This window comes from Aedes albopictus, chromosome 3, assembly GCF_035046485.1.
Source record: "Aedes albopictus strain Foshan chromosome 3, AalbF5, whole genome shotgun sequence".
Classification (NCBI taxonomy): Eukaryota; Metazoa; Arthropoda; class Insecta; order Diptera; family Culicidae; genus Aedes; species Aedes albopictus.
Window position 1 is genome coordinate 52229760 of NC_085138.1, and position 18648 is coordinate 52248407.

The 18648-nt window shown below is 41.6% G+C and overlaps 1 protein-coding gene across 2 annotated transcripts in view; it reads right to left on the reverse strand.

Annotated features, from left to right (window-relative positions):
- LOC109398757 (neural cell adhesion molecule 2) overlaps positions 1 to 18648 on the reverse strand; it is a 642607-nt gene that overhangs the window by 412988 nt on the left and 210971 nt on the right. The gene's annotated exons all lie outside the window — the stretch shown is intronic.

Genomic DNA, 18648 nt, shown 5'->3' on the forward strand with positions numbered 1-18648 from the left:
GTGGCAACCTTTTCAGTGGCAACCGAGCCCGAGTCGGGTGGTAGCAGCAACCAGGTGGTTTGCCTTTGCGCCGGCAGTGGTAAAGTTTGGGGAGCGGGGTGCAAAATGCATCATTTCGATTCCCGGTCGATACTAGAAAATGTCATGAAGGAAACTTCCATGATTTCCTTTGGCGTCTACATCAATGTGTTTGTAGCTACTAATGCTTGCAGTTATTCCAAATGCATTACAAGCATTGAGGTGATCACTGAGGATTGAGGACCTGGGATCGAATCCAATTGCTGGAAAACTTAAGAATCTTGAGTTCTTATAAATTGACCAACACTTTCAATTAGACAATTAGAACCTGCGTTTCCTCTTTTAAGTAGATAATTTCCCATCCCCGATTCATTCGGTACCATTCCCCCCGCTCTATAACCAACACCGTGTGCGATTCCAAAAGTACACATATGTGCTCTGTGCTTATTCTTTGTGCTTCCCGTCTCGGAAAAGGTGCCCTAGCTGCAGTGCCAGATGATGTTGCTTCACTGGTTCCACACTACTGGCAGGGTTCCTGGAGTTGGCTGCTGCTTGCTGTGGCTGCTGCTGTTGCTGCTGAGTTGGCTATTTTTATTTTATGCTTCACTTCGCGCTGTAATGTAATTAGATCTCCGGGGAAATCAGGCTAATATTGGGTACACACTCTCTCCGCTCTGGTGTGATGCTGGCTGGATGAAAGGAGATCGTCGTAGGTTACACCCTCCGTCGTCGTTTTGAGGGTGTCGTCGACGCGACGTCGTCGGGGCGTTCCGGGTGATGAAACCACGAGGTTCAATGTTCAGGGTGGGTAAGGGTATGTGAAATGCATTTTTTTTGTGGTTGATACAGTGCATTTTTACCCCATTTTATTATTATTACAAGTACAATAGCCGGAGCCCGTGGCGTAGTAGTCACATATTTGCTTCATGAGCGGATGATCATAGGTTCGATGCCCAGTCCCTGCACTTACAATTCTTGCAGATTGCGCAAACTGAACGATCACTAATCTTAGACAACGAATAATACGCGAACACCTACTGGTCCAGTGTGTTCGTTGCAGTCGTACGTGACGTCCCATCGCAGGCTCTCTTGTGAATTGTTTAGTGAGCGTTGGATTACTAGATACCACCGAAACTAAGAGCAAATTACTTTGGACTTCAAGACGGCGAGTCAAGAAGGAGAGTGTCCAACATAGCTGCGGTCCTCACAAGTCCACCTCATGCTTCCACGGGTCATCCGATGACAAAGGCCGTCAGCTAAGAGTTGTGTGTTGAGCTGGAAGTGCAGCCTGAGCACTGTTGTCCTTCTGACTTCAGCTAGATTGAGGAGGTATGTACGTCCCGAGCGTCTGTTCACCAAGAAGGTGCGGCTCAAACAGCGTCTGTTCTGGCCAGTGATCCAAAATGTACTGTCAAAAACTGTAGTTTGCATGGTAATCGTGGGTGTATGGTCTTGACTATCATGCAACAAAAACATTCACGTATGACCAGATGAAATATTCATGGGTGACTGTGTCATTTTTTTAATCACGGCAAAAAATATAGTGGATTGGCAAATTGAGTGAATTAATGAAATCCCAGTGGTTCCGAAAACTGCGAACGGGACATGCGTATAACTTAGGAACCGGAAGTGTGAAAAAGCGGAGACAAAAAATTTCGGATTGTGCGTTCCGAGGGTCATAACCACCAATGGAGCAGAGGAGCAAAAGTCAGTGGCTCCCAACTGAATAGTTACGTCCCACGTTTAATAAATCAAAAAGACTCATGCCATATAAATATTTTCAGACCTGGCTAATTGAGTTGATGTTGGAACCCGACTGTCCATATTCGCATAGTCGACGTAGGCGCCACTGTAGTGTTCAATACACTTTTACAATTTTAACAACGACTAATACGAATTTCATTATTTTTTTCACCTTGACATCTAGCTTAGAGTTAGATCTTATGGTCTATTGAATAAAACTGGTTAGAAATATGCACATGCGATAGATAATAGCTTGTGAATGCTGACATTGACGATGGTGGTTACGTCGACTATGCGAATATGGCAGCCGATGTCCTAGGCCATTTTGGAATTAATGATGGCGCTGGGGGTTTCAGGGACAATATAGGGACACTAATGGGGGTTTTCCGAAATCCACATGAACACATCCGCCGAAAATCCTCTGAAACTTCCTAAAACACATCCGAAATCATCCTTAACTACCCCACCCCTCTCAGACCTTATGTAACGCCCCTGAAACCCGCTGCCTCGAGTTATTCACATGTTTATTCTGCAGTTTTTGGAACCACTGGAACTCCAGCTCTACATTTCAAAACTGTCGTTTCGTACTCCCATCATCTTGATTTGTGTTACAATCATGGTGCCATATGCTACATTCATGGAAAACCACATTCATGCATCGAACTCCGATGTGTCCCCCGTGTGCAGATCCAAGCGCCTTATTTTGTAGTGGGTACGGTAGAACCACTCGGTCATGATTGAATACCATAGATCCATGCGATCGGAGGTTATGTTTGTGAACCTCATATGCCTTCAGATCTACTGGCCACTTGTTAGATGCCAGCGCTTCTCTCACAGATAATAACTCGCTGTCCTTGGTTGCTGACCATGTTACCTGAAGGAGAGGAGAGAGAAACATCAGAACACATCTTCTGCTATTGCAGTGCACTCACCCAACGTAGGTTCAAAGTTATCAGCAAGCCCTTTTTAGGGCCTGCTGACATATGGATCTTATCTCCCAAGGACGTGGTTGGCTTTATTATTATTATTATTATTATTATAAAGCTAGTCTCTCCAGAATGGGGGAGTCACATACTGTAACTCAGGATCTCTATTCATCAATAATTGATGGTCTTGAGTTCAGTTGATACCAAGGTATCTCAGTGACAAACATGTTACTGAGATAACTTGCGTACCTCACAGCAAAAGGGTATATCACAATACATAGTTCTAAAATCTGGACGCAGTGATCTTCACCCGACAAACGAGAGAATGTTACCTGAATCCAAAGAGTAAAGGTGACTTTCACGATCTTCTGCGAAGGGTACTTTGTCCTGTGTTGCTGATATTAGTCGAGACAAAACATCGGCCACATTCTGATGTCCTGGCACTCTTTGTATTTCGTAGTCATAAGGCTGTAACCTGGGCGTTAAAGCTCTCTGCGCGTGATATATCCCGCTTGCCCAAACGATGATTCACACTGAATATATACTGAATGCTTCCGCGTCTGTTCGTATGATGAAAGGTGAGCAAGTAGTAGGAAAATCTTTCTACACCCCAAACGATTGCAAATGCTTCTTTTTGCGTTTGGGGGTATCGTTTTTTTCCGCCGAAGATAATGCTTTCGACGCACAAGCCACAATCCTTGGAATACCGTTTACATCTATTTGCGCAAGTACCGCACCCAACCCACTAGGGGAGGCATCCACGAAGAGTTGGAGACGACCGGTCATATTGTGGTACCCAAGTCTTTTTATGGAATTGGATATCTCGTCCTTCAACAAATTGAATTCGTTGTTCTCCTCATCGGTCCCATAAAATACTTGGGAGTTCGCCAGATTCCTCAGATGTTCAGTTTAAGCGGAACGGTTGACAATAAATCTATCCACAAATGTAAGTAACCCCAAGAAACGTTTGACTTCAGCACAGGAGTTTGGTTCTCTGAAATCTTTAATCCCTTGCACCTGTTCTTCCTCGATTTGCCAACCGTCTGATGTTAACTGAAAACCGATGAATTTTACGGACTGGCTTCCAAAGACGCACTTGTCCTCGTTACCCAAGTAACCAAAACGCATTATAAACCCACTTTAATTTTACTTTATATAAGTTATTATTATTATTTATTTATTAAAGAGGTTTTAACGTAAAAGTCATTCGCCTCCGACTTCATATAAGTACAGTGTAACTTACGCTTAATGTAATGCTGGTTTAAAAGATTTTAAAATGCGAATATAAAGTGGAAATGGGCAATTATACGACTATTAAAAAGCTTCCCATGCCTTGCATAATAATAACATTACCATGATACTTGCGATTCTGCGTGATCAATTTTTGTACACAAAGCTACAAAGCAGTAACAATGCTTCTATAAAGCAATACTCTTCATAAAAATAACTTTATGAAATTTTTATGATTGAAGATTGTAACAAAAATGATTGTACGCTCTATATATTTCATTATAATTGTCTTCTCTCTGTCGATCCCCGTACGTCCGTGGTATTTACGATATACTGCAGCCCTTGCGTTGTGATCTGTAATGGAAGAGACCTATAACATTAACTTTCACTTATTGATGCATTATAGTACACTGAAGTTTTTTTTTACGACGGTAATGGTCCCACGTAAAAAAAACCGCGTTATTTCAAAAAACGTCGTAAAAAAACCGCGTTATTTCAAAAACCGTCGTAAAAAAAACCCGCGTTATTACAAAAAACGTCGTAAAATAAGTAAAAAAATAACAAGTTACGTTGGATGTAATCCTGACTATTTTGCGCGTGTTTTTGAAAAAACTCGGTTTTTTTTACGACGGGTTTTGAAATAACGCGGTTTTTTTACGACGTTTTTTGAAATAACGCGTTTTTTTACGCGGTACCGCGTAAAAAAACCGCGTAAAAAAAACCGCGTAAAAAAACTTCAGTGTACTTCTCAGAGTACCGTTGCAATGCAATGTTGCATAAAAACATAATCTGGCATCCCTTCATAAAAATTGCTAATTCCGCAGCACTGGTAAGGTTGACATTTCGAGCTGCTCCGAAAAGAAAAAAAAAACATAAACACGTCGGCCGCAAATTTTCTCCAAAAGTTTTCATCATAGGGTATGCGTTCCATCATTAATCTCACGCTCTCATATTTATACTATTCGAAAACAAGCGATTACGGCACCGATTGATTCCGTTCTTTTTGTTTTCATGGGTGCTCGCTCACTTTTAACAAAAAATACAAAAATAAGAAACAAAACAAACAACGCTTCAATCCTTTGTTTTTCGTAGAATGAAAATGGGAGCCACATGCATAAGAAGGAAACCAATACCCTATTACTGTTTTTGCCTTTCTCGTACACCAAGGTGTACCGAAAGGCTATATGTTCACTCCAAAAACGAAAATTTGATAGAGCCCCCGGAGGGGTCAAGTGTTATATAACAATCGACTCAGCTCGACGAGTTGAGATGATGTCTGTGTGTATGTGTGTGTGTGTGTGTGTGTGTGTGTGTGTGTGTGTGTGTGTGTGTGTGTGTGTGTGTGTGTGTGTGTGTATGTATGTGTGTGTGTATGTGTACAAAAAGGTCACCTCATTTTTAGATAGTAAATATGAACCGATTTCAACGACCGATGGTTCATTCGATGCGGTATATTGCCCCATTGTTTCCTATTGAAAATGGTTCAGATCGGTCCAGCCGTTCCGGAGTTATGGCCATTTAGGTGTTCCGGACCGGTACCCCAGGAAGGGGCCAGATATGAAAATGCAACAAACCCATGCATGCGACCCATCAAACCACTGCATTTTCGATTATCTGATAAAAGGGAAGTAGGAAAATGGTCTCAGACTATATATGAACCGGTAGTGTTTCGGAACCGGTTCCGGGTGTCCCGCCGGAAGTGTCCAAATATAAAAGTGAACCAAACCCATGCATGCGACACATCAAACAGCGGCTTTTTCGATAACCTGATGAACGGTAAGCAGGAGAATAGTTTCAGACCATATCTGATCCGGTTTCGTTCCAGAATCGGTTCCAGGTGTCCCGCCGGAAGTGTCCAACTAAAAAAGTGAACCAAACCCATGCATGCGACACATCAAAGAGCGGCTTTTTCGATAACCAAATGAACGGGAAGCAGTAAAATAGTTTCAGCCCATATTTGAACCGGTTGTGTTCCGGAACCGGTTCCAGGTTTCTCGCCGGAAGTGGCCAATTAAAAAAGTGAACTAAACCCAGGCATGCGAGACATCAAAGAGCGGCTTATTCGATAACCAGATGAACGGTAAGCAATAAGATAGTTTCAGTCCATATCTGAACCGGTTGTGTTCCGGAACTGGTTCCAAGTGTTCCGCCGGAAGTGGCCAACTATAAAAGTGTACCAAACCCATGCATGCGACGCATCAAAGAGCGACTTTTTTGATAACCAGATGAACGGTAAGCAGGACTATATCTGAACCGGTTGTGTTCCGGAACCGGTTCCACGTGTCCCGCTGGAAGTGGCCAATTAAAAGAGTGAACCGAACCCAGACATGCGACACACCAACTATCGGCTTTATCGATAATCAGATTAACGGTAAGCAGGAAAATAGTTTCAGACCATATCTGAATCGTAAATATAGTAAACTGACGAAGTTGAAGGGATGAATCCTGCTGAATGCTTCTGATGATGACCGAAGAATAGTAGGTCGAAACGCTTAACGCTAAACAAGCTGTATATCACCGATAATCACCAATCAATCCTCTAAATAACATATCTGAACCGGTTGTGTTCCGGCACCGTTTCCAGATGTCTAGCCGGAAGTGGCCAGTTTAAAAAGTGAACCAAACCCATGCATGCGAAATATCAAATCATCAAAAATGTTCGATAACCAGATAACCCTTTCGTGACGGAGCGCAAAAAAATAAAATCTCCATACAAATGGCACAACTTTGGCTCTCCAGAACTCTAAGATTTCCCAACAAAACAACAGTTATTTTACCTCATTTGAAAGAACTACTCTTTATCTTTCGATTTCTTGCTTTGACTACCAAGACAAATCGGAAATAAAAATTATGCGACAGACAAAACTTTTTCATGTTTTACGGTTTTTGTCCACTTTTTGTTCACCTTGTTGTGATAAATTTCACAGGCAACGTAAACAAAAATTTGTTTACACACAAATGAGTATAAGTAATGGCTAAATTATTGAAACAGTTTACATCACATAAAACAAAGTCTAAACAAATGAAAAAAATATGCAAAACTGCTACCGCTCAACAGCACAATTGTGCTGGTTCGTCACGAAAGGGATAAACGGGCAGCAGGAAAATAGTCTTTGACCAAGCTCTGACCACACCTAAGATTACCGGCAGTGTTGCAGAATCAGGATTAGGTGCATCGCTGAAATTACAACAAAACAAAATCGATGCAAGCGATACATATTCGCAAAAGAACAAAATTTTGATAAAAATTCAACCGCTCTTGCAAATTACACCATTTTCCTGAGGCGTAATTATACAGTAGGATGAATCAACGTTGTATGGGAAAATTCTAATTTTATAGCACTTAAATTACTGCGCACAATTTTGATGCAACTGGTTGAGCCATCGCGCTCTGTAACACGGTTAAAATTTGAATGGGTTTTATTATGGGAAATTTTACTTGCTTGCACTTTTTGTCAAATTTTACATGAATCTTATACTGCCGTTCCACGCCCAATTGTCCCATGTTATATGGGAATCCCATATAACGGGATAATCATGCGTAGAACGGCAGTATAACCAATGATAATAAAGTAAAGGCTAAACTGTGCAGAAAAAAAAATGCTGAAAGGTCTTGATAATGTTCGGCATCCAGTGCTAGTGAAGGTTGTCAAGCAGTCAACTGAGAGGTTTAATATTTTTTGCAATTTCTCATCGTAATAGGCTGTTTTTCCTCACGCTAATCTGACAGGAAAAGGCTTACTTTCCCACACCAAATTAGCAGTGCGATAATGGTTTATTACAGCACTGATTTGCGTTGCGTAATAAACCATTACAGCACTGTTTTCAGTTTTGATCAACTTCTTGATGCTTCTGGACGCAGGTTTAAAAATTTCTGACAACTACACAGCATAACCTGCTATGATCACACTTTCTTAAACATGGCTATGAACATCAGAATGGAGTTTGATGAAAAAGTTTTGTTTAAAATTATCCTCAAATCTTGCCTCAAGTACAGTAAGGACCTGATTTTGTCAGCCCCATTTTGCAAAAAACTTTTTGCTTCCATTACCATATGGTCACATTTTATGCAATTTATTAATTTTTATCATCTAACTACTGCTGAGATGCAGAACATAGAGGGATAAAAAGTATGAAAAACTGTTTCAGTCTTTAAAAAAGCAAAGCAAGCAAAGCAAAGCAAAGATAACCGTACACATCGTAGTTGCTACTCCGTGATTAACCAGAACAATCGAAGTTGCACAGAGAGCCAATGAATGTGAAAGCTTGGGACTAGCTTACCATTCTCAATGTGCACAATTCGAGAGTTCAGCTATTTAAAGTCAATAACGGCGCTGGCCACGTCCTTACGGTCATCAGGAAAGGGAAGGAATGTTAGTTCGACAACCGTTGCTACTAGAAACCGTGGAATCCACAGCATCCCCACAGTTGTCACGGGAAGGAATGGTGGTTAGTAGGGTAGGGTAAGGTGTGGATCTAGGAGCCACCTCTGTTAGGTGATATGATCCACTAGTTATATGGAAATACACGTCGCGGTCTTCATCACGATTATGATTTATTTGATCACGATGACCACTGATCCCGGATTTCGTGCTCGCGTTTCCATCCATTATTGTAGCGCGATTCTGAACCCGGATTTTTCACTCGCACTTCCATCGCCCTACCAAGAAAACCGACTGACCAACGAATATTGTAGCGCGATTCTGATCCCGGATTTTTCACTCGCACCCCCATCACTCTTACCTGAAAATTGTCTGCCATTCGAAAATTCTCAAGCTAATCTGATTCCGCATTCCACACTCGCGCTTGCATGGCTCTACCGAGAAAATCGACTGATCAACGAATATTGTAGCGCGATTCTGAACCCGGATTTTTCCTGTTTCAGTCTCAGTCTTTAAAAAGAGTAAAAAATGTGAAAAAGAGGCTGACAAAATCGGGTCACTTATGTGGTTATTTATGAAATTGCAAATAACGTTGTACGAAGCTCGGTGCAGAACTCGATTTTTATAGCACTCATCGTAATTATCCAACTCGGCAAGCCTCGTTGGATAAATGTACGACTCGTGCTGTAAAAATCCTCATTCTACACTTTGTTGCGTAAACTACTATTTCAGCTCTGCTTATACGTTTAACATAATACATAACAAAGGAATATGAGCCATCAAAAAGTTTCCATATTCGATTATGGCTTTAATAAGGTTCTTGCTTTTCTGAACAAGACTGACACAAATTTCGATTTTCTCTTAAGTCAAGAGGGGTCCCCCTTCGAAATTTTGGATCGGAATTCATTTTGAGGAAGGGCACAAATGAATAAACAAATAAATTTTTAAATTTTAAGGTCTAGAGTCCTCCAGAAAATTTCTTACCAAACCCAATGAGTTAATCGGTTTTGCTTATTTGTTTGAGTATTTTTTTCATCAAGTACATTTATTATTTATCAACTCCACCCCCTCATTGACGAACGAGCACTGTGACAAAAGAAGAAAATGATATTTGTTCCGTTCTAGAGTATTTTCAGAATTCAGGAACACTTCGGCTTATGGCGACGGCAATATCTTAGAGTACATATTCGACGAGAAAGGCGCTATCACCACTAGATGGATTAATCTGGGTTTTTTAGTCTCGTGTTTAGTTTAAGTTGTTGTGAAATCGCAAGTATTAGGTAAATTGAGAAGAAAAGTTATATGTTCATCGCGATACTATAATTAACTCACATTTCTTTCCGCATGTCTCAAAGCAACTATTCCATTGTCCAGTGCTCGTTTTAGGAGGATGATTCTTACCTTTGTGCAGGCTTGATAAACCTCCTCGAAATCAAAAGAGTTTTGCAACATGCTCTAGAGCGGTGCACCGCGGTGTTTTGCTTTTGCCTCGTCGCGAGGGAGCGAACGAACCCCAAACAGAGAGGCAATAAAAACTGAGCGAGTAAGAGGGGTACGAAAAAAGAGCCGATGATTATTTCGGGTTTTTGAGTGCGATTTTCGCCTCGAGAGTCTTTGTTTGTATGGGAGTGGAACACGCGAGAGCTTTTTGAGTGTGAGTGGACGTGAGAAACACCACAAGCAATTATGAGTGTTGGACGAACTCCTCGCTGCGCGGCAAGCTCGCGCTCGGTGCTGTTGAGGATTTGCGTTGTGATTTCTGAGTTTTATTTTCACTCCTCAGAAAATCGCCAAAATCGCTTCCTCATTTTCTCGCGAGGGAGTTTCTGTCAAGCCTGCCTTTGCGTGATTCCATCGGCGTGGATTGTTCGAAAAGGATGGAATAACGGTGTTCCCGACAAATTCACAAAACTTGAAGGCGGAGATATGTGCTACTGATCAGCAAAAGCTATCCTGCTGCCGCTTGCTGGAAAAAGACAAAAAAAATCCCAATATTGGCATCGACGCAAATTTGCTCCTTGCATACCGTTGTAAAATCAAGCGAATTGGATTCAAAACATAAAATGATGTAAGTAAAAATTTAGCTTCGAAATACTCGTTTGATCGCTTCATTATTGCTTTTGTTTTCTTTTTTAGGCACGCAAGGAACAAAAGCAAATGGAAATGTACTCCGATACTGATGCTGTCGCTCCGAAAAAGCGCTCAAAGGTTGATACAAGTGCTTCTGACATGTAAGCGGAAATTCTGAACCAGAGCAGGAATCAGGGTCAAACGGTCAAGCCCAAGGAAGTAACTGCTCATGGAAGTCCTGGCATTGTTGACATCGATAAATCCTCGTGCGACGGAACAACCAGTGATTTGGATTTGGAAGCTTACGTGCAAAACCTGGGAACAGTCCGCGAAACAATGACGCCGTTCCCTGGTCCTCACAATCTCGCTCGCAGCCAACAACGTCCGAGTCGCAAGAATTTTCGTTAAAAGAACTTTTTTAACGTGTGCAAAACTTGGAAAACCAAATGAATCGGTGCTTGATCATGCTCTCCCAAATTAATGCCAAACTTGATGAGATTGGCTCTCGGCAGCCAACGGAGAAAGTGAGGGAGAAAGTGTGGGAATTTAGCTGTTGGTCCTCGATGAGAATCGCCCAGCGCAGCGACCCGATACACTGCACGTCCGACGTGGTCGAACGCTGACCAAAGAAAGAGGAAGAGTCGTGGCCTGCTGTGATGTCATCAGCAGCTATCACTCGATAGCGTGGGCGTTACACTGGGTGGGGAATGTGCGTGCGTTATCAGTTGTCTGTTGACATATAGGGGGATAAGACTCTAAACACACTGAGAGATGCTTATTGTCAGACATATACCACACATTCCCCTTCTTCCCTCAAGAAAAACGAGAAAAAAAATGCTCCTACCTAGGGATTTCACAAATGTAAAGCATGACTGCCTTTTTCACTGAAAATTTTCTTTGCTTCGCTGAATTACATGAGCGTTCTAACGAAGGTTTACGCGATACAGCATATCCTTAAATTCCTCAATAACACACCAAGAAATCTGTCAACATTAACTTATAACACAAAGCAAATACTCTATTTGCATGACATTAATGCAGTCACACAACTAACGGGTAACTGCCGTCAAATATCAGAATAACCAACTGTCCGGCGACTGCTGTCATAGTTATTTCTTTGTCAACGGATCTTGCGTCGGATCTTCGGCGTAGAAACCCAAAAGTGGGCTTAAAGCTTTGAGGTTGGCGAACAATATAAAGTCATCAATTAAAAGCGCCGTCATACTGCAATACCTTTTTTTCGTGTTTGATAATCAATTTTATACGAATTACAATAAATTTACGTATCTATTTCTTCATACATCAATGCATTTTCTCGCATTATAAGTGCAGGAAACTTTGGGAATCGATCAGCTTAACGATCGAACTATATATTTAGTTGATAGTAAAAAATAGTCTATTACGCAATGTAAGTGATCAAACATATGACTAAGCTACTAATTCATAATACCACTAAACTATTCGCATCTTACTAGCAAAGCGATGACGAATGATATCACTGCTGTACCGTTCAGTCCAAACTTTGTTTCACAAAACGACTAATTCGTACACAAGTACTTCAAGAAGTTTATTCTTGACAAATGAATACTCCAGCTTGAACATGTTCGGAGTGCTATTGTAACGGTTCTGGGATTCGAACACGGTCGATGATCCAAATTTCATAGAATGTATCTACTAGTCGATTACATTTGTCCTTTTGCCTCTTTGAGTCCAAAACCAAAGATTTCTCACGAGTTTTCTTGAGGCGCCGTCCCATTTCGCAAAATGAACACTAAACCTTTCGACGGCGCGTCCGTCGATTCCTTTTTTATTATTCCAAAACAAAGTCAACCCAACCTGCGGCTTTTGAGGCAAATATAACCTCGAATACAACACATGTGATTGTAACAATCTTCGCTGTGAGACTTCCGGTTCTTCAAAACCATTTCATTAAAACACGACGTTCTTCGAGACACGTTCCTCAGTCGCTATTTTGAAGTTCAAAATCAATTCGACGGCCTTCAAGGCACGTCCCTCTTCCCTCGATCCTCTTTTGAATTTCTCGACGGCCTTCGAGGCGCGTCACCCTTTTCCTTGTCTCGATAGCCTCCGAGGCGCATCTTTCTTTTCTATTTTTCGACGGCCTTCCAGGCACGTCCCTTTTTGTATTTTTCGACGGCCTTCGAGGCGCGTCCCTCTTTCCCATTTCTCGACGGCCTTCCAGGCGCGTCCCTTTTTCGCATTTCTCGACGGCCTTCGAGGCGCGCTCCTTGTTTGCATTTCCGACGGCCTTCGAGGCGCGCCCTTTTTTCGCATTTCCGACGGCCTTCGAGGCGCGCCCTTTTTTTCGCATTTCCGACGGCCTTCGAGGCACGCCCTTTTTTTCGCTTTTTCGACGGCCTTCGAGGCGCGCCCTTATTTCGCATTTCCGACGGCCTTCGAGGCGCGTCCTGTTTTTCGCATTTTTCGACGGCCTTCGAGGCGCGCTCCTTTTTTCGCATTTCCGACGGCCTTCGAGGCGCGCCCTTTTTTCGCATTTTTCGACGGCCTTCGAGGCGCGCTCCTTTTTGCATTTCCGACGGCCTTCGAGGCGCGCCCTTATTTCGCATTTCCGACGGCCTTCGAGGCGCGCCCTTTTTTTCGCATTTCCGACGGCCTTCGAGGCACGCCCTTTTTTTCGCATTTTTCGACGGCCTTCGAGGCGCGCCCTTATTTCGCATTTCCGACGGCCTTCGAGGCGCGTCCTGTTTTTCGCATTTTTCGACGGCCTTCGAGGCGCGCTCCTTTTTTCGCATTTCCGACGGCCTTCGAGGCGCGCCCTTTTTTCGCATTTTTCGACGGCCTTCGAGGCGCGCTCCTTTTTGCATTTCCGACGGCCTTCGAGGCGCGCCCTTATTTCGCATTTCCGACGGCCTTCGAGGCGCGTCTTTCGATTCCGAAAACCGAACATAACCTATCCGACGGTCTTCGAGACACGTCTCTTAGCATGGCATACTGGAAAATCAGGTCATTCGGACGGTCCTCGCGACGCGTCTTTTGTATTTTCAATCTAAAACTTCTATTCGGTGAACGACGTGACACTCCTTTGCACATCTTGAACGAAAAAAAAACAAACTCATACCTGCCGCTTCACCACGATCTGCATTTTTTAATCATTTTCACTTTTAATTTTACTTAACTGGCTGAGCGATTCTCACCTATGTTTGAGTTTATTGCAAAAAAAAAGTCGCAATAAAACCTGGCAGGATTGCCATTGTGGGAATTTAGCTGTTGGTCCTCGATGAGAATCGCCCAGCGCAGCGACCCGATACACTGCACGTCCGACGTGGTCGAACGCTGACCAAAGAAAGAGGAAGAGTCGTGGCCTGCTGTGATGTCATCAGCAGCTATCACTCGATAGCGTGGGCGTTACACTGGGTGGGGAATGTGCGTGCGTTATCAGTTGTCTGTTGACATATAGGGGGATAAGACTCTAAACACACTGAGAGATGCTTATTGTCAGACATATACCACACAGAAAGCTGATGACGAAGACTCGATCGATATCAAGACAAATGAGTTCGAACCAGTTAAGAATCTTGCTGAATTGGATGCTATTGAGGAGAAGTGCAAGAACGACAGTTTCGTGGCTAACGTTGTTCGATCGATGGGGAAAATACATGGAAAGCACCGGTTTACGGGAGCTGGACAAACCGTGTGTTTGCAACTCATTGATTATTTCATTGACCGTCAGTTTCTACGCGAATGTTCGTGGACTGGAGTTAGTAAGAGAAAAGACCCAAACGAAAGCTTGAGACCAAAGATTGCTTTTTCGAAATACAGCAAATTTATCGATCTTTTCTTTCAATCCGTTTTCAACGCTGATGAGCTAGTTAGCTTGGAATCTTGTCACAAGTTCCTCAAGCAATGCATTCGCAATTCCAAGCAGCGACTCGAGGATATGAAGGATAAACAAGACTTGGATGATGACGATGAAGAAAAGGATGATAACGCCGGCGATGAATAACTCAGGTCAACAATCAACAATGAATGATCACATTTACTCACAGGAAATGATCGTTGAATTCTTGGACGAGACCGTCCTGAAACTAGAACCAAAGTTGTAGAGACAAGTTTCTACGTAAAGCATATACGAACTGATGAATTGGTTGTTTTCATTTCGTTTTCGAACATGCGTGTATTTAAAATAAATGTTTTCTTGGTTTTACAAGCATTCTTTGTTCGGCAACGTTTGATGCAAAGGAAGAAATACAATGTCATTGTACACATTAATAGCAACTAATTTGCATAACACTTGGTTAACCGAAATCATTTTCTGATTATTACAGGTAAGGTCTCTTGTATGAAATAAGAAAATGTTTGATGATGGGAAAGGTTCTGAAAATAGATTACTAAATGTCACTAGCTCTGATCCGTTGATACCAATTGAGTCTGCGAAACACATTGAAACTACTTCTTTTTATCTCTGGTAAGGAACCATTTGTTGGAAAATTGCTGATTCAGGGTAAAGCTTCTTGACAATTTAAAGCAATTGCATTCGGAACTGTCATGTTTTGATGGATTTTCAACACATGGATTTGAAGTGCTGTGCTGTTATTTTCTTGATCAATTCTGCTAAGCGATTTATTATTTGTTTCAAAGGCAGTCGTCCTGTTTGAATCAACTTCTTGATCTTGTGTAAATGTTTTTCAAATGGGTAGGGTAAGTGTTTCAATTATGGTTATAGTACCATTCATTTGCCATAGTTGATTTTCACCATTTAACGGTGTAAACCAATAAGAAAAAAAAATGTGAACAACAGATCACGTTCACAAAAGATGGTTGCACTCATTTAAGCTCCACATTTTGCTCAAATTTTGGTATAAATAAATCATTTTCCTTAAAATTTCGGCTTCCTTGCACCCTTTTTCGCCATAGTGTACCAGTTATGGCTAATCCCATAAGGAATTCATGAAAATAGTGCGAAAAGGAACCTAAGTTAAAAAAATGTAACCATAATTGGTACAGGCTAAGTTTCTATATTTTTCCTGCAAAGTGTGGAAACTTAGCTATCTATTAACATATTGATGACATTCGTAGATCTTCTCGTTATTTTTGTACAAATAGTTTTCCTTAGGTAGTACCATAATTGGTACATCCACCCTAAGACGAAATTGTTGGTAGTGGCCCAAATCGGCGAATCTCATCAACAATATGAGACAAGTTATGTATGTTACTTGTAACTGAATTGAACTGACTGTAGTATTTGGTAATAAATTGCTTAAATAGAATTTGTGCCACAGGCAGAAGTCGCCGAAAATAGTTGCTGGAGCAAATGGTAACTTCACAGAAGAGAATCGAAAAGATAGCATACATTTCATCTTCGACGAAGCGTTTGAGGATCACAATTCCAATGTAATTTAAAAATGAGGCGCATTCCGAAGCTTTCCATTGTCAATGCCGCGTACTGACCGGTGAATTTCTACGGGTAGTTGTACTTCTGAGAGTAAATCTGAAATTGAAGCGACCTCATTCTTTGACCACCTACGCGAGTCTAAACCATTATGGCCATCCCGAAAAGCGAGAAGCAATCTCTTCATTACTCCTAGATGGAGTAGATGGAGTGAGTCAAAAACAATCACTTATTCTACTACATCGATTGGAAGATGCAATAGGGGCATAACAACTGGTTGTTTTACACAGTTTCCCATTTTCTCTTATTTTGTACACTTGCTGATGTTCTTCGTACAGGCCTTATCGGATTTCGAAATCCGTTCTTTTGCCTGCTGACGTGTTCGAGAATATATTCGTTCTTAATAATGAAGAATATTGACCAATCGTGCAACATTTAAGACATCTATGCTGAGAGTTGAAATTGACGATTCCCAAAAATAAATCATGCTGTTATGTAATAGATATACACTCAAATTTAAATTTGTTTACCTTTTATGAACGCTCTTGCTGATGAGTCGCATATGAAAGCTCGTATTTTAACTTTCATATGGAACCCATTTATGATCACACCGTGATGTAGTACAGGTAGAATATCAACCACAAACTTCTTTAGATATTCTTCCACTTTTTTTGGTTTGCAGCGACCGTAGAAAATTCCAACCATCATGGGATTGATTCCTGGCAACTCGTGGATGTTAAACAATATAGGCCGCACTTGTTTTTTTTAAAGAAGCTTGTTATTTTTTTTTTAAATTCTTAATCACTTAATCTAATTTACAGCTCTCTTGTCTACTAGGGTACTACGTGAGCGATTCCAATTGGACGCTGCCTTTCCACTTTGTACAGCGTCTAAATGGTATTCTATTCTATTCTACTGCATTGAACTGATTGCCTTTGTGCTTCTTTCATTCTTCTACCCTGTCCATGGTAAAATGATGAGCACGATGATGCTGATGTGTGGCTGATGTTCCTTTTCCAGTCCGATTGGGGGTCCATTATAAGTTGCGGTTCGCCGATATCTAAATTCCGGGTCCGTTAGAGCTATATGCTCCGAAGAGGGTCAGGTGCCAGCTGCTGTCGGGGGGAAGAGCAGCTGACAAAAATTGCAAGTGCCCGGGCTGGGTTCGAACCCATGACCATCCGCTTATGAAGCGACCCAGTCATCACACGATCGTATATGATGTTGGATAGGATGCAAAAGTGGAGGCGATATACGTACTTTACACGCGGTTAAATGGAAGCAGGTACGCATATGGCCTCCACTTTACTATCCTATTCAACATCATATAGGACTTTGTGTTAGCTGGGGAACGTGTGGACCGATCCCTTGATGCCAATACACTCCTCCATCGATGGCAGTAATGGACGGTTTAATCCAGAAGTCACCTGGGATCTCTGGGCAATGTTCAGTTGGCTTTGCTAAGTTTTTGTAGGAGCGGTTTCATGGCTTGTTGTCTGATATTATATTGTGCACTCCTATTCCGAAGAAATGACGATAGGTTCCTATCGGATTCCTCGATTGCATTACGATTGTAAATTGATTCTGTGCAAGCTCCATAGGAACCGTTTCTGCATCTTCACAGCCGTTGTTGTCGGAAGCACTAGAATCGCCGAAGGATTCATCGTTAGATTCTGGTGAGATTTTTGACACAGCAGAATTTGGCTCCGCAAATTCCGGGTGTTCCACAAGTTTATGGTCCACGGCAGCCGGATCAGATTTGTGGTTCTTGCTGGATGCCTCAGGATTTATTGCGGATTGATTATTTTTTTTATCAATATGACGATATTTCTTCTTTTTTCTTTTAAAACTTCCACTACTCAGAATCATTTTCCACTTCTTTCTGCGATCCATTTTGTATCTACAATATCGACAAATAGTTTTATAAACAAAGTCAAATTTAGATATCAACTTCAAACCGTTACATTATCCATTTCTCATATTACTGTATAATGCATTTATTTAAAGTAAGGTTGCATTAAAAGCCAGCAAGCAATGAAGCACTTAAGCAAACATTATATAATGATATAATGTGTAGAAAAATGCTGCTGTGCGACAATACTATGAATTATTCTTATTGTTTAGTTAATGTATTATTGCATCAGTCGTGGGAACTTAATGCAGTTTCACCTTAATGATACTAAAATAGAACTGATAACGTGCTATGATATAATGCATGTGGATACTTGGGTACCGATTTTTTTTTTACCTCGATTGTTCGCTTGGTTGCGGATTCTGGATTATTTCTGGCCAACTCTAGAGAACCATCTTGTTTCGAAAACTAGTGAATCACGTCGAGTACACTACTGCTTACTGGTTTTGCCATTTTTATGTTCTTCTCATATTTTATGCTTTACCGCTTTACTTTACTATTACCCCATATTCCTGATATGAATTCCAAAAATCTGGAAAGCACATATACCACACATCCTTATTCTTCAAGTTTCCTTTTTTGTTCCTGTTAGTGACAATGAATACAAAAGGGGTGAAATGAGAGTGTTGGCATCTCCGATGAAGCTGAAAGAGTAAATATTAACCAAGCATACTAGGCGCTCGAAGCTCTTCTTCGATAATGGTTGAAGCCTTCCGCATAAAAATGGATTGGAATAGGCTTATATTCCATAATGGTACTTATCCATCATCCGCGGCGCTCCCACACGCATTTAGTAAACGATACGGGAGAGGATCCATCATGCTGCTATGGAAGTGATCTACGCGTACCGAAGTATTACACAGCCAACTTTTAATGAAGCCCTGAGCCGACAACGACGATACGCTCAGCTATCATCAGTGTGTACACTTTGCTCACTTCCCAGAAGTGTTCGTGTAGATACATAATAACAAAGGCAAACAAACCAGATCCAGTTGT